We start from the raw sequence: 20,918 nt of genomic DNA, 5'->3' as shown, positions 1-20,918 counted from the left end.
TGATCTATAATTTGGGTGGCAAACAACCACTAATATATGAAAGGTTCCTATGAGCAGCAGTTCTATCAGCAACCCCTGGGTTAGGGGGAGCAGCCAAATCACGACAATAAACCAATTGGGTAAACCCAAAGAATAGAGAGCTGCGCTGAACCAAAAGCTAAAATCATACATTTTTAATGAAGACACTTAATAAAACACATGACGCTGAAATGCCAGTGTTTCGGGGTAACCACCCCCTTTTTCAAGTGATACAAGGTATGGAGCAAAGTTGAACCTGCTCCGGTTGTGACAATTGCGTTCACAACCACGTTTAGAGCTTTGCCATAATGGGCTGAAAGAGCAGATGGAGGGGGCAGCACGCCTTATATCCACCGGTAGACCAAAAGGAACCTGGGAACGACAATAAAGAAAGAAGAAAGAATATTGGCGGCGCTCACTGATCGAAAACAGGTCCTTTTATTGGAGGACAATAGGCACGACGCTGAAATGCCAGCGTTTCGGGGTAACCACCCCCTTTTTCAAGTGATACAAGGTATGGAGCAAAGTTGAACCTTAAAAACATATAAAACAGAAATAAAATAAATTTCTTAGTAAATAATTCCCCATAAAGATTATATATAGAGGATAATAAATTTGATATATATATATATATATATATATATATATATATATATATATATATATACTCACCGGCCACTTTATTAGGTACACCTGTTCAACTGCTCGTTAACACTCAGCCAATCACATGGCGGCAACTCAGTGCATTTAGGCATGTAGACATGGTCAAGACAATCTCCTGCAGTTCAAACCGAGCATCAGTATGGGGAAGAAAGGTGATTTGAGTGCCTTTGAACGTGGCATGGTTGTTGGTGCCAGAAGGGCTGGTCTGAGTATTTCAGAAACTGCTGATCTACTGGGATTTTCACGCACAACCATCTCTAGGGTTTACAGAGAATGGTCCGAAAAAGAAAAAACATCCAGTGAGCGGCAGTTCTGTGGGGGGCGGAAATGCGTTGTTGATGCCAGAGGTCAGAGGAGAATGGCCAGACTGGTTCGAGCTGATAGAAAGGCAACAGTGACTCAAATAGCCACCCGTTACAACCAAGGTAGCCAGAAGAGCATCTCTGAACGCCGCACAGTACGTCCAACTTTGAGGCTACAGATGGGCTACAGCAGCAGAAGACCACACCGGGTGCCACTCCTTTCAGCTAAGAACAGGAAACTGAGGCTACAATTTGCACAAGCTCATCGAAATTGGATAATTGAAGATTGGAAAAACGTTTCCTGGTCTGATGAGTCTCGATTTCTGCTGCGACATTCGGATGGTAGGGTCAGAATTTGGCGTCAACAACATGAAAGCATGGATCCATCCTGCCTTGTATCGGTAACGGTTCAGGCTGGTGGTGGTGGTGTCATGGTGTGGGGAATATTTTCTTGGCACTCTTTGGGCCCCTTGGTACCAATTGAGCATCGTTGCAACGCCAAAGCCTACCTGAGTATTGTTGCTGACCATATCCATCCCTTTATGACCACAATGTACCCAACATCTGATGGCTACTTTCAGCAGGATAATGCAATGCCATGTCATAAAGCTGGAATCATCTCAGACTGGTTTCTTGAACATGACAATGAGTTCACTGTACTCCAATGGCCTCCACAGTCACCAGATCTCAATCCAATAGAGGAGCATCTTTGGGATGTGGTGGAACGGGAGATTCGCATCATGGATGTGCAGCCGACAAATCTGCGACTGCAACTGTGTGATGCCATCATGTCAATATGGACCAAAATCTCTGAGGAATGCTTCCAGCACCTTGTTGTATCTATGCCACGAAGAATTGAGGCAGTTCTGAAGGCAAAAGGGGGTCCAACCCGTTACTAGCATGGTGTACCTAATAAAGTGGCCGGTGAGTGTATATATATATATATATATATATATATATATATATATATATATATATATATATATATATGATAAAAAATATAGAGAGAAAAAACATATAACAATATGTGTATATAACATTTCACGTATGCATATATCTGACTATTGCAAAGAAATGAAATGTATATTGCAAACATATTCTGTACATACTTCACATAGACTCCAACATTTAAAAAACAATATTGTAAGCAACTGGGGAATGCTGGTACCTGTACTCTTCTTTATTCAGTTGTAAAATAAAAATAGGGAATATTTGGTATTTCTCAGTCTTTAAACTTTCCGACCGGACTCTTAGTATATGTTTTCCGTATCGTATCCCACTACTATGCGCTTGCGCATAAGTGTTATTCCACTGTGAGACTTGGATGCGATTGAATCGCAGACGCCGAGTGAGGCTTGGATGTCACTGGACCGCAAGCACCGGGTTGGTGCATGCGCCCTAGTTACACTAGAATATCGGGAAACTCCCTTGCTCTTGGCTATTTAAGAGATCGCTACTGTTCTCTATAGTGGGTGATAGTTCTAATTGACTTTTGTTTTAGGACGGGACACTGAATGAAGCTGAACCCCACCGAAACAAAAGGACATCAAAGATGCCTCCAACTGACGGTAAGTGAAATTATTACTTGCTCAAGCTATTACAGCTGATTGTTATAACCGGAAGGAGGACAATTTTATTAACGGCCTATTTAATATTCAAGAAAAAGGATCATACATGCTAGTTATTGCTGATACTTTTGTGTCCCAATATTACATTACTATAGATTATTTTTATTCATTAGTATGACTTAATACACTTAATTCTCATCTTAATAGGGGAATATGTTTATGTTTGATTCATTCTATGGGATATTAAGTCACTTGAAAAAGGGGGTGGTTACCCCGAAACGCTGGCATTTCAGCGTCGTGCCTATTGTTCTCCAATAAAAGGACCTGTTTTCGATCAGTGAGCGCCGCCAATATTCTTTCTTCTTTCTCCATTGTCGTTCCCAGGTTCCTTTTGGTTTACCAGTGGATATAAGGCGTGCTGCCCCCCTCCATCTGCTCTTTCAGCCCATTATGGCAAAGCTCTAAACGTGGTTGTGAACGCAATTGTCACAACCGGAGCAGGTTCAACTTTGCTCCATACCTTGTATCACTTGAAAAAGGGGGTGGTTACCCCGAAACACTGGCATTTCAGCGTTGTGTTTTTTATTAAGTGTCTTCATTAAAAATTTATGATTTTAGCTTTTGGTTCAGCGCAGTTATCTATTCTTTGGGTTTACCCAATTGGTTTATTGTCGTGATTCTCCTATACCTGGGGCTGGTACATTTAGCCTCAGTTGCAGGAGGAATACAGCCTCCTGCACGCTGTATACACAGTATGCAGAGCTGATCTGGGGTCCTGTAGGACCCAGCAGCTCTTGCAAGACGCTGCTCCCGCCAGATTATGTGACCGCCGGGTCAGAGGGCGGCCGAATCATGGCGGCGTCCATAGCCGTGTATACAGCACTCATTGAGTGCTGTATACACAGCAATTGATAAGGCAGGGAAGGGAATAAACCTTCCCTGCCATCTCTATGGGAGCTCCGGCTGAAGTTACGATCTCCGTGCAGGTACTGTGTTCTGACTGGATGTACCGGTACGTCCTGTCAGAACTAGGCAACCACTTCCCAGATGTATATAGTCTATGGGCGGTCTGGAAGTGGTTAAAAACATTAAAAAATATATTGAAATTCAAATCAGCCCTCACAATATAGAAGTACTTTTATATGGGCTCTAGGTAAAGTTAAAACACATATAAAAGTACTTCAATACTAAGAAACTCATATACATTAGGCATCCCTGTGTCCAAAAATGCCCAGTAGTGAGGAAAAAAAAAAAATGGTTCGCCATTTTTTTTTTTTTTTTTTGCTCTTTTGCCTCTGATAAAAAAAAAAATGAAAAAATGTGCTCAAAGCAATAGACATTCCCCAAAATTGTACAACTAAAAATTACACCTGGCCCGACAAAACAAGACACCCTATGGATCCCTGTACGCAGACATATATATATAAAAAAAAGTTATATCTGTCTTAGATTTTTCTTAATGGGTGAAAATGTAAATAAAACTATATAACTTTGGTATCACCAGAATTGCACTGAAACATAGAATACAGGTGACACGTCATTTTGGTTGCAGAGTGAACGCTGCAAAAATGAGGCCCGCAAGAAAGTCACACAAATTCACTTTTTTCTCCAATTCTCCTTCATTCTGAATTTTTTTCCAGCTTTCCAGCACATTCTATAGAATAATAAATTGTACCATTCTAAAGAACAACCTGTCCTGCAAACAGTAAGCCCTGTTATAGCTCTGTGGATAGAAAAATAAAAAAGTTATGGGGTTTGGGAGGTGGGGAGTAGAGATGAGTGAATAGTTAAATACTCGATATTCGTTTCACGTAGCCCCTCAATATTCGACTACTCGAATCAAATATCGAATCCTATTATAGTCTATGGGGGAAAATGCTCATTTCAGGGGTAGGCAACGTTCGATCAAACTGAACTTACCAATTCCACGAGTGAGGGTTGGACTGGATTCTCCGAGAAGTCTTCTCCTTTCAGCGTCCCCAGGTCGTCATTCAGCAATGAATTCACTCTGCCAGGCATCGGTCCTGGGCAGAGACGACTGTGCATGCCCGCACTACAAGAAAATGGCTGCTTACAGTCAAAGCGGCCATTTTCTTGTAGCGCGGACATGCGCAGTCGGCTCTGCCCAGGAACGATGCCTGGCAGAGTGAATTCAGAGCCGGAAGACGCCGCGGGGAAGCTGCACGGAGAAGACTTCTAAAGGTAGGAGAAGAACCAGCGTTGATTGACCGACTGTATAGCATTCTGCCAATCAACGCTGGTTCTGTATCAAATTTTTCCATTCGAATAGCAAGTAGTACTCGATCGAGTACGAGTATTTCGGATACCGTAGTATTCTATCGAATACTACTCACTCATCTCTATTAAAGACACAACTGGTAGACAACTCAATGTTTCTATATTGTTTCACAGCATTGATCCAAGAGAATATACACATCTGGCGGCTTTTCTCTTTGCTATTGACGAAATTAATAATCGCTCAGATCTTCTGCCCAATATCACTCTGGGATATCATATATATGACTCTTGTGGGTATGTGAATAAAGTTATAAAAAATGTTCTGCAGATTCTGTCCAGACACACAGTAACAGCTCCAAACTACTCCTGTATGGAGAATGACGCGGTGGTCGGATTTATTGGGGATTTACTTTCTGTCACGACTCTCCCCATGGCCCAACTGTTAAATCTATACGGATATACACAGGTGAGTACAGAATATTGTGGGTTTCCCTGTTTGTATGGACTTCCTATATACTGATTCAATTTGTGAGCCCAGATGGGGACAGGCAGAACTCTATAGAAAATGCATATTCCTGAAATAAAATAATAATTGTAAAAGACAACCAATGGCTGCTGTGCTTCATAAATTGCGTAAGTGGGATTTTGTTGTCTTCTATGTTCATGTGCTTATATTCAAGGGACATCAAAGTCCTTATTAAGCAGAAAAAAATATTTTTGTTAACCTGATCCTGGAAATGGAACACAATATAAAGGAGAATGTAGACTATTGACTCAAGATATGTTATCTTAATCCACCACACATTCTTCCTCCTCTTCTTCCTTACCTTGATGGGCAGATAGATAGTAATGCCAACATTCTTTAAATTCTTTTAGTTGTGAGATGAGGCCTTTATGGGTTGGACTTCCCATAGGCCAAAACATCCCACAAATGAGCAAATGGATTGAGATCTGGGGCATTTAGAGGCCAAGTCATTACCCTAAACTCTTTGCCATGTTTCTTATATCCTTCTTAGACAATGTTTGAAGTATAGCAGGACACATTATTCTGCTGAAAGAGGTCACTAGCAGTAGGCAATATCATTGCTATGAAAAGATGTATGTGGTATACAACATTGTTTAAGTAGCCTGTACAAGTCAAAAAATTCCAGACGAGGGGGCGGAGCCTGACCAAGGTTGGTGATGGATGCTTAATCTGTGAGCTCTGTCACAAGTGTGTCTTTATTCACCTTTTTACAGTGATATTTTAGCACAAAATGGTCAAGATTGGCTGTGATCAGAATACTGAACCCCAGGAACCTCGAGGATTGTCTCATTAACAAGCTGCTATGCAGAAATTTCTTATAAAGAAGCTGTCAAACTCACCCATGTCTCTTCCAAAGATGGCACCTGATGAAAATAGTAGCGCTGGAGAAGCAGCTGCTGATTTGGACGGAGATTGCCTCTTGATAGACAGCAATGCAGCGCCGATCTCTAAAGGATTCCTCCGTAAAGCTCTTTCGCAAGCTGTGGCCCCTGTTCTTGATGAGCTGGCTGAGCTGCGAGCGGACCTCAAAAACATGGGATGCAGAGTTGAAGCACTGGAGACCTGCCAAAGTGAAGTGTTGAAAGTTGCCACTTCCATGTCGGATCGCCTGGAGACTCACTCCGGTCACCTTAATAATACTTACCTAATTATGGAAGATCTTGAGAACCGCAACCAAAGGCGAAATATTCGCATTAGAGATCTTCCAGAAAAGTATTTACCAGACTCTCTTCAATCTATCTACGAGCTATTTTCACCTATTTGGTTGGTGAAGAATCTGCCTCTGTAGTGGCCATTGAATGCGTACACAGAGCTGTCTGCTCAAAACCTAGTGCTGAGGAACCTCCGAGAGATATGGTGTGTGCCCTTCTCTCCTCTGCTCATACATCGGAGTTACTGAAAGCCACAAGAGATAGATCTGATCTTGCATATGATGGCTTCCCTGTACAAGTTTCTCAGGACTTAGCTCCATCTACCCTACAAAAGAGGAGATTGATAAAGCCCTTGTTGGAGAAACTTAAGGCGAATGGCTTGACCGATGCGTGGCTCTTTCCTTTTGGAATCTCAATTCTCAAAAATAGGAAGCGATATAATGTACATTCACCTAAGGACTTGGACTCTCTGTGGGAAGTGCTGAATATCCCTCCGGTGGCGATCCCCTTCTGGATGCCGGTTCAAGAGGAACAGATCCATATGCCTGCATTTCACGCTGGAGCCCTTGATTCACCTCGCATCCCTGGAAGATTCAAGTCTCCAAGAGGAAAGAAATCTTCATTGAAACATCAGGATCAGTCTTTGAAAGATTGTTAATATATGACTTGCTTTTTGTTGGATATCTGCAAAGTTTTCTATCATCGGGATCCCTGGAACTTCTGATGTGAAGGATAATGGTAGTATATTGCTGTTTGGAAGTCATATTCGCTACAGACTACAGTTTTCTTGTTTCATTTTATGCCTCATGTTCATATGTGATTTTTATTGGTTATTATTGTTTGTCTTGGTAAGATGAACATTAGAGATGTCCGAGGTTCGATATTCGTTTTGAGTAGCCCCTCAATATTTGACTACTTGAATTGAATATCGAACCCTATTATAGTCTATGGGGGGAAAATGCTCGTAGAATCTATCTACTAGACAAGTCAATGTACAGTAGTATCTATCTTCTCTTGAACTTCGCTCAACTTACCTGAACAGAAGTGCTGCCGCTGCCCTCTGCTGGTCCGGTCCCTCTGTCCTTCATGTGGCTTCAGAGCACCCTGCACCCCGCCTCTGCCTCCCTAGACTAGTAGTATAGAGAAGGCGGGGCTTAGGAGAGTGTGGGTGGGTACTGGAGGGGAGACGTAAGTGATGCACTCACGTCTCCCTGCCCACACTCTCCAGCTGCACCAAGCCCCGCCTACTCTCTACAATACTAGTCTAGGGAGGCGGGGGGGGGGGGTGCAGGGCGCTTTGAAGACATGTAATGGACAGAGGACCGGACCGGACCAAGAACTGGGAGCTGCAGCTGTGCAGGTAAGCGGACACCGGTTTGTGTGTGTGTGTGGGGGGTTAATCACTACACAGCGTGGGGTCCAAAAATTGAAACAATTTTTGGACTACATGCTGTGTAGTGAATGGGATTGTTTTTAAAATCCGATCTCCAATTATTTAAAAAATCCCATTGACTTGCATTGGGATCGGAATTGGGATTGGGATCGGGTTCGAATGGAAAATGATTGGAAATCGGATTTTAAAAATGATCCTGAAATTTCAAGATCGGCTCAAGCCTAATAATGACTAGAGATGAGCGAATAGTATTCGATTGAATACCTTGCTCCCATAGTATTGTGTGTAAGCGGCTAAACACCAAGGGGTTAAGCGCATCAAATATTAAAATTTCAGGATCCTTTTTAAAATCCGATTTCCAATCATTTTCCAATCGAACCCGATCCCAATGCAAGTGAATGGGATTTTTTAAATAATCGGAGATCGGATTCTAAAAACGATCCTATTCGCTGTCAGGACTTGAGTACTTTAATAAAGCTTGTGTGTTTTTTGGTGGGTTTTCTGGTGGTTTTCTTACCATTAGGCCATTAGTTTGTGTGTTGAGTATCTGCCTTCAGTGTACACTTGAGGGTTCTTTGATTTGAGCCTCAGGTGTTTGTCCTTCTCATCATCCTATCAGATGGTTCTGGGGCCTGTATAAGGCAGAGGGCTGGCTTCAGTTTTTGGCGGTTTTCGTGGTGTCAAACCTGAATTTGTGGCTCAGTTAGGAGAAGTATTTGTGGAAGTTACAGCTGATTTGGAAGCGGTGTGAGTGTTGCCTTGTGTGTGAGTCTGGTTTTCCCCTCCATACTTCTCCTTTACCCCTGTCCTTCATCTTCTTGTTGCCTGACGCTGTCTTGGTTTTAGTGAGGTTTTGTTTTGGGTTTCAGTTTGTTTTGCCCCAGTCCTGGACAGATTTCATTAAACTTTTTTGGGTGATGAGAGTCCTGATATGATTTGAAAAACTTTTGCTCTCCAAAACCAGGATGCTTTGGAAGACGTCTGTTCTGCTCCATAATCGTATCTCCCCTTTTAAGTTTTTTAAACCTGCTTTCAGAGTCAGAGTTGAACATCTCCTTGTCTGATGACGATGTGAAAAGGATTCTGCACTTCTCACGTGGCTTCTTTACGTGCATCCGCATGCAAGAAAATCTTTTTAAACTGCTTTCAAGGTGGTATCGTACCCCGGACTGGCTCTTCTATAAAAAAAAAAAAAAAACAAACTGTCCCCAGTAGACACTTGCTGGAGGTGTAATTCCTGTTCTCTTACTTACCTTCACATTTGGTGGTAGTGCCCAGCTATTCAACCTTTCAGGTCTAATGTCCAGGATGGTATGAGAAAGATTCTGAAATCCCGCATTGTCTTGTCACCTTCGGTGATCTTTTTGGCCTTACCTATGCCAACTTTTAACCCTACTAAAGATCGCCTTGCTGCTCATATCTTGTCTGCTGCCAAGGTTCTTATCCACAGATTCTGGCTTCAAACTTCTGCCCCGTCGTGTTCTGTGTGGTGGGAGAAAATCAGAGAACTTTTATGATTAGAAGAACTTCTGAGTCAGGCGAATAGATCACATGATTATTTTCAAAACTTGTGGGCTCCCTTGCTCACTTTCCTTGCAGATCTGGCCTCAGGTACAAGGAACCCTGTCTGAGCTTCCTGCTCTGTTGGAACTGATCTGCTGTATTTGTTTGTCCGTTTTTCGTGTGCTATTCTTTCAATTTTCTTTCCCTTCCCCTTCTTTTCTCCTGTACTAACTATCCACATGTCAGCCCTCTTCATCTATCATTTATCATCATTCTTTTTTTTTTTCTTCCTTTCTCTCATTTTACTTTTATTTGGATGTTGAAATTTCTACCCTTGATTGGAGAAGCTCAAAAGAAAAACAGAAAAAACACTGAGCGGCCCGTAGTGTAGTAATTCGGGTATTTTTAGTTAAAAAGATAAAAGAAAGTAGCTCACCTTCTGGAGCTGTGAACCAAGGTACAACTCTGTATTAGCAAGACGATCCATCGTTGGAGAGGTGGATAAAGCTGCAGCACTCCTTACGCCTCTTGGGTGTATATACAACGACAACAAAGACCAAAATACAGATGTGACAACATCCAGTATCGAAAGGAACTGCGCTCCCCTTGTAGGTTTAGAAAAACGGCTTTATTGGTATAAGGAATCACACACTTGTGATACCAATAAAGCCATTTTTATAACCTATAAGCGGAGCGCAGTTCCTTTCGATACTGGATGTTGTCACATCTGTATTTTGGTCTTTGTTTGTTGTCGTTGACTGGAGAAGCGACTGGCTCTTAGAAACTTCATCTTTGTTACTTTACTTGCGCTGATATTCCTGATATGGAGAAACTTAGGTTGCTATTCATCTGACTATGGTTATTGTGCTGCTATATTTAGTAGTAGGTTCACGCACTGTTATTGTGTTCTCTTTCCTTTTCTAATCAGTTTGCATATTCTTTGGACATATTCCAGAAATTTATTTTCGGTAATTGTATTACTTTCTTGTGCTGTAAAAATTGAAAAGTCTAATAAAAACTTTCAATTAAAAAAAAATAAAAAAATTCTACACAAGTCCCAAGGTTTCACAGTACGACATTGCCCAGAGCTTGACACTTCCTCTACTAGTTATTCCCACAGTAGTCCTGGTCATCAGCATATCATCTCTTCCCCAAGCATACAGATGTATCTGGCCATCAACAGGAGGTAAGAGAGAACTTGATTCATCCCAGCAGACCACCCCACCAGTTTTTCAGTTCTGAGGTTCATATGCCCATAGAGCCACTTTTCTCATGTCATAACTTAGTACTTGTAAAAATTGCTCAGATCTATACATTTCCCCCTATTATGTACACTATCCATGGTATATGTTGATCTCTTGTTTTGCGAGTGTTTTTTTCTCGTATGTTATTACTTTTAGTGAATGTTATTTGCAATAATCAGATGATCTGTGGTGTGATATAACACAGGCAATGCTATTATTATTATTATTATTATTATTAGTAGTAGTAGTAGTAGTAGTAGTAGTAGTAGTAGTAGTAGTAGTAGTATTTTATTATTATTATTATTATTATTATTATTATTATTATTATTATTATTATTATTATTATTATTAATCCTAGATCAGTTATGGGGCAAGAGATCCTCTTCTAAGTGATAAAAGGATTTATCCAAACTTCTTCCGAACAGCTCCAGGTGACAAAATACAAATTTCAGCGTTTGTGAAGCTTTTGGAAAGATTCCAGTGGAATTGGGTTGGGATTTTCACATCAGATGACGACAGTGGACAGCAGGAGTTACAGCAGATAATCCGACAGTTTAGATCTCATCAGATTTTTGTGGAGTTCACCGTTCTTGTGTCTACGGATAGTTATATGAATGTCCCTCCAGCTTTACAGGAATCCTCTACTGATGTTATTATTATATGCGGCACCTATAGTGTGACTTATATGAAGTTTTTATACAGTGTAGCTCCTGTCCTATATAACAAGACTCTTATACTTCCAAATTCATGGTCACTTGCAAGCGTTCTTATATCTTACCCAAACAGTGGAGTTCCAGGTAATTGTAGTTTAGTGTTTTCCACTGCTGGATTCAATACTACTGGGAAAGAATTCTTCAATATGATTCAGTTTTCTGAGCAGCCATCTGATAAGTTACTGGAGGATCTGTGGATGATTAGAACTCACTGCTATTCAGGAAATAGATTTAAGGATCTTATTATGCCATTTGTATATCATTTTCCATTTCATAACTGTTCTGAGGACGAGAAGAAACTTAATATACGATATAATTTTCCTAAAGATCCAACTCCTTACCAAGTGTACACTGCTGTCTATATTATGGCTCAGGCTTTACATGACATTAACATGTTTCTTATTAATGACAGGAAACAAAATCCCTTACACATCTCTTACTATAAGAACAGAGTGAGTATAAGAAGTGCAGGATATTCCATCTCTGGTAAAATATACATTTTTGTTTAAATTTAATATGCAAGAAATTAACAAGAGAAACACTTAGGCAAGGCTCATAGTCCCGATATTTAGTAACATTATTCTGATCCATCACAAGAAGAGAACAATGGACTGAAAAGTAGAGATGAGCGAACAGTAAAATATTCAATATTAGTTATTCGTTCTGAATAGCATCTCAATATTCAACTATTTGAACGAATATCGAACCCCATTATAGTCTATGGGAGAAAATGCTTAGTTTCAGGGGATTTGACTCAGGAGAGTCACTAAGTCCTCTATGACACCTCAGCAAATGATGCCAACACCTCTGAAATGCAACTGGGACAGCAGGGGCAGCATGTCTGGGGACATCTAACACACCAAAGACCCTCTATTACCCCAACATCACAGCCTAACAACTACACACTTTCCACATTCAAAAAAACCTCTATCAAAGTGGGAAAATACCTGGGAAACTTCTTTACTCCCCAAATGGATGGACACAAACCCCAATTTAAGCTCAACAAACATTACCAAGCACCCCTTTAAATCACGTTCCCCATGACAACCACAGATGGAATAGGCAATGGGAAATCCATCAGTCTCCCCCTGACCTGTCATTGTGGATGTGTGAGATGTGGTGAGACTTTCCAAAATTCACTTTTATGGCCCTTAACATGAGCCCTTCCAAATTAAGTTACAGGCCCTTAAGCTGAGCTACCAGCAGAAATTGAGGCCCTTCAGGTGACTTCAGCCTTCTACCTGCAGAGTTGTAGGCCCTTTAACTTAGTTCAGCCTTGCACCAGCAGAGATTTGTTGGCCCTTTGGGTGAGTTGAGCCTTTAAAAAGCAGTGTTTTTGGCCCTTGGCATGAGTAGAGGCTTTAAAAAGCAGTGTTTTTGGCCCTTGTAGTGAGTAGAGCCTTTAAAAAGCAGGGTTTTTGGCCCTTGGAGTGAGTGGAGCCTTGCAACAGCAGTGTTTTTGGCCCTTGGAGTGAGTGGAGCCTTCAAACTACAGTGCTTTTGGCCCTTGTCATGAGTAGAGCCCTTAGAAAGCAGTGTTTTTGGCTCTTGGAGTGAGTAGAGCCTTGCAACAGCAGTGTTTTTGGCCCTTGAAGTGAGTAGAGCCTTGCAACAGCAGGGTTTTTGGCCCTTGGAGTGAGTGGAGCCTTCAAACTACAGTGCTTTTGGCCCTTGTCATGAGTAGAGCCCTTAGAAAGCAGTGTTTTTGGCCCTTGGAGTGAGTAGAGCCTTGCAACAGCAGGGTTTTTGGCTCTTGGAGTGAGTGGAGCCTTCAAACTACAGTGCTTTTGGTCCTTGTCATGAGTAGAGCCCTTAGAAAGCAGTGTTATTGGCCCTTGGAGTGAGTAGAGCCTTGCAACAGCAGGGTTTTTGGCCCTTGGAGTGAGTAGAGCCTTGCAACAGCAGGGTTTTTGGCTCTTGGAGTGAGTAGAGCTTTCAAACTACAGTGCTTTTGGCCCTTGGAGTGAGTAGAGCCCTTAGAAAGCAGTGTTTTTGGCCCTTGGACTGAGTAGAGCTTGCAACAGCAGTGTTTTTGGCCCTTGGAGTGAGTAGAGCCTTGCACCAGCAGGGTTTTTGGCCCTTGGTGGGAGTAGACACTCTAACCAGCAGAGTTGGGGGTATCAGGGTGGATTGACACTCTAACCAGCAAAGTTGGGGGTATCAGAGTGGATTGACACTCTAACCAGCAGAGTTGGGGGTATCAGGGTGGATTGATCCTAGTAGGATCAGAATTGTGCAGTGCTGATGGAGGAGGAGTATGATGTGGAGGAGGAATTGGAGAGGGAGAGCACACACATGCAACTTCATGTTGGACTGCTTGACACCGGTGGACATGAAAATGATGGGTCTATCCAGTCTATCAGCCGGTCAGCACTGTCAACTGACAGCCGGCTGCCCTTATCTGTAATTATGCCACCGGCAATGCTGAAGAGCCTTTCGTAAAGCACACTGGCGGCAGGGCAGGAAAGAGCCTCCAATGTGTACAGCGCAAGTTCCAGCCACAAATCCAACTTGGAGACCCAATAAGTATAGGCTGCAGAGGGATCGGAGAGGACAGGGCTGGTGTCGGCCAGGTACTCCAGCAACATGCGCCTATACTTAACCCTCCTGGTGACACTAGGCCCCTCAGTGGCGGTACTTTGGCGAGTGGGTGTCATTAACGTGTCCCAGACCTTGGAGAGTGTTCCACTGCCGGGTGTGGACCACATGACAGTTTGTCGCCTGTTGGAGGAACTCTCCTGTGTGCCGCCAACGACAGTTGATGGAAAAATCTCCATCATATTTTTGCACCAGTTGCTTGTGGCAATTATTCATGCAACTGGCCCTCCCCTCTACCGGAATAAAATTACAAACAAAATTTTTATAGCGGGGGTTGAGGATTACAAAAATCCAGTAGTCGTTGCTCTCCAGGATTTTGGCAATGCGTTTGTCAGTTGCAAAGCACTCCAATATGTATTCAGCCACGTGTGCCAGAGTGTTACTTGGAGTCACTTGACTGCCCCCACCGGAATGCTCACTCTCCATTTCCTCCTCCTCCTCCATTTCGCCCCAAATGCGCTGCAGCAATGGGACACAATGAACTGCCCCGCTAGCCTCCTGTGTGACAATAAGATCTACCACTTCGTCCTCCTCCTCCCTCAATATACGCTGTGAAGTGGACAGGAGTGTGCCCTGAATATCCTGCTGGGGTGTTTCAGCACCTATGCCCGACTCCTCAACGTCTAATGCGTTATCCCTGATGGCGATGAGGGATTCTCGCATTACACACAGGAGGGGGATTGTGACACTCACAATTGCATCATCAAAACTGACCCTCATGGTTGACTCCTCAAAGACACGCAAGATCTCGCATAAGTCTGCCATCCATGGCTACTCATGGTGCAGAAACTGCGGAAGCTGACTCTGAGGAACCCTTGGGTTTTGGAGATGGTACATCAAGGGTCTCTGCTGCTCACACACTCTACTCAACATGTGGTACGTTGAGTTCCAGCATGTGGGGACGTCGCACATCAGCCAGTGTTCTGGCAGATGGAGGCGTTGCTGGAGGCCTCGAAGGTTAGCGGCGGCTACTGTGGACTTGCGAAAGTGGGTGCACAAGCGCTGCACTTTCAGCAGAATCTCGGCTACATTGGGGAATGTTTTCAAAACTGTTGCACCACTAAATTGAACACATGGGTCAGGCATGGAATGTGTCGGAGGTTGGCAAGCTCCAGAGCCGCTACCAGGTTGCGGCCGTTATCACACACGACCATGCCTGGGCCCAGGTGCAGCGGCGAAAGCCATGTTGCCGTCTCATCGAGGAGGGCATCCCTCACCTCTGAGGCAGTGTGCTGTCTGTCCCCCAAGTTTATGAGCTTCAGCATGGCCTGCTGACATCTCCCCATGCCAGTGCTGCAGCGTTTCCAGCTGGTAGCTGGGGTCAATGTGATGGCGGAGGAGGTGGAGGAGGAGGGCGGTGGTTCAGAGCCCCTGCCAGGAATGTTGGGCGGGGAAATGAGGTAGACGCCCCAGATCGTGACCCGGTCCCAGCCTCAACAACATTCACCCAGTGTGCCATCAGTGAAATGTAGCGTCCCTGTCCGCATGCACTTGTCCACGCATCGGTGGTCAAGTGGACCTTTGTGCAAATCGCGGAAATCAGGGCCCACCGGATGTTGCGTGACACGTGCTGGTGCAAGGCGGGGACGGCACACCGGGAGAAGTAGTGACGGCTAGGGACGGCATAGCGAGGTGCCGTACTTGCCATCAGGTCACGGAAGGCGTGAGTTTCAACAAGCTGGAATGGCAACATCTCCTGGGCCAGCAGTTTGGAGATGTGCGTGTTTAAGGCTTGTGCATGGGGGTGGGTAGCGCTGTATTTTTGCCTGCGCTCTAAAGTCTGGGAGATGGTGGGTTGTTGTGAGGAGGCGCATGATGGTACAGGAGAAGGAGCTGAGGCAGGAGAAGGAGCTGAGGCAGGAAAAGGGGAGGATGAGGGAGAATACCCCAAAGTGGTGGAGGAAGATATGGAGGTTTCCTGGCTGCTGGTCTGGACTGTAGCGCCAGCACTGGCAAGAGTGGGAGAGGCAGTGGTGGCAACGCCAGACAACAATAGTACAGCGTTTGCTTTCTGCCACTGAGCCCAGTGCTTGCCTTCCAAATGACAGCGCATGGCAGTGATTGTGAGGTTGCTCTTTTCAGAGCCCCTACTCAGTTTTGAGTTGCAGAGTGTGCAAACGGCACTATATTTTTCCGTAGCACAGACATAAAAAAATTCCACACCACCAAAGACTGTGACCTCGATGGGGGAGTTTTTCTAGGCTGACTACAAGAGGGAACATTTTGGGCCCTGCTGGCTGTGGCCTGGCTTCTGTGAACCAGCTGTCCTCTGCCTCTTGACATGCCTCTGCCTCTAGCCACCCTCTTTGGTGCTGCACTTCCCTCCACATCTCCACTGCTCTCCCCGCTTGACATCAGCCCTGTCCAGGTCGGGTCAGTAAATCGATAATTTGGTCCATTCTTACACAGGTCGGGTCAGTGGCCTCATCGTCCACCACCTCCTCTTCCAAATCCTCCAACGGCTCCTACTCCTCCTCTTGCACAACGACGACGGCAACAGGCTGCCCTGATGGCAACTGTGTCTCGTCATCGTCATCACTGAGGGCCGATTGCTGGTCAACCGAAACAACAGGAGATAACGGATGCTCCAGTGTTTGTGCATCAGGGAAGTCATTTGTTACCTCTGGTGATTCAGGACGTGGTGGGACAGAGAGAGAGAGGGACAGTGAATGGAGCCGAAAACAGCTCCTGGGAGGCGGGAAAGGTGAGATTAGGTTGCTGGGAAGATTGGGCATGTTGTGAGGAAGGAGGAGCAGTCTGCTGGGTAGGAGGCGGAGTTGAGGTAGAGGCTGACTGGCTGGTGGAGAATGTGCTGGAAGCATTGTCCACCAGCCATTGTAACACCTCTTCCTGGTGTGGTCAATGTGGTCCTCAAACCAGGGACTGTGGAGAAGCGTAATGCTTGCTGCCACAGAGTTGTAGGCGCAGTAGACACTGTTGGTTGAGCGCAACCTTGCTGAACATCTGCATTTCCATGTCCCCGTCCTCGTCCCCATCCCCTTGCACTAGCCTTGCACAGTTTGGATGTACTATTCCCTTTGTGATGGTCTACACACCACAAAGAAAAGCTGTTTTCCAGCTCTATATGAACTTGGAAATGCTGTGAATTGCTTCAATTTTTCAGGCCCCCCAAAATGCAAGGTTTTTATCAGCTATATGAACTTGGAAATGCAGTGGATTGCTGTTATTTTTCAGGCCCCTAAAAAATTCAAGGCTTTTTCCAGCTCTATATGAACTAGTCACTGCTGTGGATTCTGGCTATTCTGTGTGCGGACAGCCGACAATGAAAGCTGTTTCTCCGCTATATATGAAGTTGTATCTGTTGTGTGTCCCTGTTTTCCACCGTCCGGGGAAAGCTGGACTGATGTCCCTGCAGTGTATAGCTCTGAGAAGAGCTGTTGGTTTTCTTCTTTAGTTCTTCCCTGCCTATCTGAAGCTAATCGCTATCTAGCCCTCAGCAGATTTGTTTCTCTCCCTGTCTCTGACCGCTGAAATGGCGAATAGGGCAGCGGCCGTTCTTATAAATGGAAGGTCACATGTTTTTAGCAGCCAATGAGTTTTTTCAATTTTTTTCACTGCCTCCGTTGTCGTAGTTCCTGTCCCACCTCCCCTGCACAGTTATTAGTGCAAAAAACGTGCCAGGGAAGGTGGGAGGGGACACAAATTTGTAATGCGTATGAGGCCTTGTATTCGATTGTGAACGAATATCTACTCAAAAGGAATACAATGTTGTAAGCAGCCGCTGCACATTCTTCCTGCATCCATAGTCATTGGCTTTAATATTAGAGTCCTCTGATAATATGTTTTGTGGTCTTTTTTATCTGTGGAGTTATAAAGGGGTTAATTGTTTGTTTTTTAAACATAAATTTTATTGAAATTTCAAATAAGGAATAATTCTAGAATATTACAATAGGAAAAACAAGTTGTACGTCAGGATAGCAAATCAAATCAAATCAAATCAAAAAAGCTTTATTGGCACGTCCGAATAGATATTTGGCATTGCCAAAGCTAGTAAAGTGTGTGTGGGGGGGGGGAGTTGGACTCGGTGGGTGAGTGGTGGGGGTGGGGCGGTTGGTTTGGGGTATAACAGTCCGTGGAGTCTCATCTTCCTCTTCGTTGGTGACTGCTATATGGGGAGGTGGGGGTGGGGTGGGGTGGGGCGGGTGTTTTGGGATAAATATAACAGTCCGTGGAGTCTCATCTTCCTCTTGTTTGGTGACAACTGGACACGTATTGGGCAGCGATCTCCACAGTGGCCTCTTCTTCTCCCAGTAGGATGTAGAGTTTCCTCTTCTCGTCTGCAGATATGAAGTCTGGGATGTGGGCAGAGAGTCTTTTGTAGTAGACGGCCTTCACAGCTGAGTATTTGGTGCAGTGTAGCAGGATGTGGGTCTCGTCTTCTAGGGCCCCCTGGTCACAGTGCTGGCACAGTCTGTTCTCCCGTGGCTTGTACGTCTGCCTGTATTGCCCCGTCTCTATCTCTAGGTTGTGGGCGCTCAGTCTGTACCGGCTCAGGGTCTGTCTGTGCTTGGGGTGGCGTATTCTCTCCAGGTAGGTGGCCGTGGTGTAGTCCCTTTGTAGGGATTGGTACACGGTGAGTTTCTTGGAGTTATTTATTTCGTTTCTCCATTCTTCAATGTACCGCTCTCTGTTTGCCTCTGTGGTCGCCTTTATTTCGGCCTTGGTTATCGTCTGTTGGTGTTTTTGGTTTGGTGGTTGGCTGTTGTTTGGTTGGTGAGTGTCTGGTTTGCTCAGGTGGCTTAGCCATGCTTGGTGGTGGTAGGAGTCGGGCTTGCTCCCCTGGATGTGTGCCTGGAAAGCTAGCGCCCTCTTCTGTATGGTGAGCCATAGGGGGAGTCTGCCTAGCTCTGCCCTGCAGGCCATGTTGGTGGTGTTGCGATGGACATGGAGCAGGTATTTGCAGAACTCCAGGTGGAAGTTCTCTGTTGGGCTGGAATCCCACTTTGACTGGTCTGGGTAGGTGGCTGGGCCCCAAACCTCACTGCCATAGAGAAGGATAGGGGAGATGACAGCGTCAAATATCTTCATCCAGACCCTCACCGGTGGTTTGAGGTGGTACAGTTTTCTTCTGATGGCGTAGAAGGTTCTGCAGGCTTTTGCTTTCAGGGTTTCTATTGCTGCTTTGAAGCTTCCTGATTGGCTGAGCTCCAGCCCCAGGTAGGTGTAGCTGTTGGTTTTCTCCAGTGTGGAGCCGTTCAGTGTGAATTGTGGGGTGGTGGAGGCTTTATTGTGGCCCTTCTTCTGAAATACCATGACTTTGGTCTTCTTCTGGTTGATGGGTAGGGCCCATGTGGTGCTGAATTTTTCCAGCACTAACAGGCTTTCTTGGAGGTCTTTCTCAGTGGGGGCCAGGAGTAGGAGGTCATCGGCATACAGCAGGAACTTCACCTCTCAATTGTTCAGGGTGAGGCCTGGGGTTGGTGAGGCCTCCAGGGCTGTAGCCAGTTCATTGATATAGATGTTGAAGAGCGTTGGGCTCAGGCTACAGCCTTGTCTGACCCCTCGGGCCTGTTGGAAGTATGCTGTCCTTTTCCCATTCACCTTCACACTGCACTGGTTTCCAGTGTAGGAGCTCTTGATGACGTCGTACATTCTTCCTCCTATTCCACTCTCTAGGAGTTTCAGGAGCAGGCCTGGGTGCCATACTGAATCAAACGCCTTCTTAAAGTCTACGAAGCAGGCGAATATCTTGCCTCTTCTGGTGTTGTGGACATGCGTCTTGATGAGGCTGTGCAGGGTGTAGATATGGTCTGCGGTGCGGTGGTTTGGCATGAACCCTGCTTGGCTCTTGCTGAGGACCCCGTGTTGTGTGAGGAAGGTGAGGATTCTGTTATTGATGATGCTGTTGAACAGTTTCCCCAGCGTGCTGCTGACGCAGATCCCTCTGTAGTTGTTGGGGTCATAATGGTCCCCATTCTTGTAGATGGGGGTTATGAGGCCTTTGTTCCAGTCTTCGGGGAAGTGTCCAGCATTGAGCACGAGGGTGAATAGCTTTGCTAGTGCCGCGTGTATTGCTGGAGGGCTGTATTTAATCATCTCTGGTAGGATGCCGTCAGGGCCACTGGCCTTTTTGCCTTTCAGCAGGGCAATTCTTTCCTGTATGTCTTTTATGGTGATTGGCGAGTCCAGAGGATATAATTCTTAATATTGTTGCCGGTGTCTAGCTTCTCTGATAGAACATAATAACATTCTTCTATCTCATTCACAGTCATGACCATTAGGCTTTATTCACATGTAACCGTTCCAGGGATGTTTTCTGATTACCCAGTGACGATCCAATTCCCCATTTTCGTAAACGTATTATGTAGTGTTATGTAGCCCAACAGTATATTAACCCCTTCCCGCCACAGCCAGTGTGAGGGTAAATTCAGACGGAGTTTTTTGGTCTGGAACCTGAGGCAGAGGCCGCTTCAGGTTCCAGACCAAAAGCGGGGTAGCCGCAACTTAAAGTCCGTGTACTGCACCCGTATCCAGCCACGCACTCAATGAATGGCTCTAGTCCAGAGGAGAGTCTGTTTTCAGGCCAAATCGCGAGGGAAACGGCCTGAAGAATGAGCATCTCGCTTATTTTTTTCCGGGAGTAGGAAGAAACGACTCCCAGAAAAAAGTCCTGACCAGCTCCCATTGATTTCAGATAGAGTTCTATTGGGAGGCTTTTTTTGGAGGCTGAATTTGAGGCAGATTCCTGACCAAATTCCAGACCCAAAAACTCGGTGTGAACTCAGCCTAAGGGTAAGTCCGGCATCCAGTGGCGTACTCCGCTCCGGATTAGTCTCAATGAATGGGCCTAGTCGGGAGTGTCTTCAAGCCGAATCGACCTGAAGAATGAGCATGTCGCTTCTTTTTTCTGGCAGCCGGAAGAAACGGCTCCTGGGGAAAAAGAGCTCACCGACTTCCATTGATTTCAATGGGATCCGTCTTTTTGGTCAGGATTTTGAGACGCATACGGCCTCAAAATCCTGACCAAAAAACTTGTGTGA

This window comes from Leptodactylus fuscus, chromosome 1, assembly GCF_031893055.1.
Source record: "Leptodactylus fuscus isolate aLepFus1 chromosome 1, aLepFus1.hap2, whole genome shotgun sequence".
NCBI lineage: Eukaryota > Metazoa > Chordata > Amphibia > Anura > Leptodactylidae > Leptodactylus > Leptodactylus fuscus.
Note: the sequence above shows the minus strand (reverse complement) of the source record.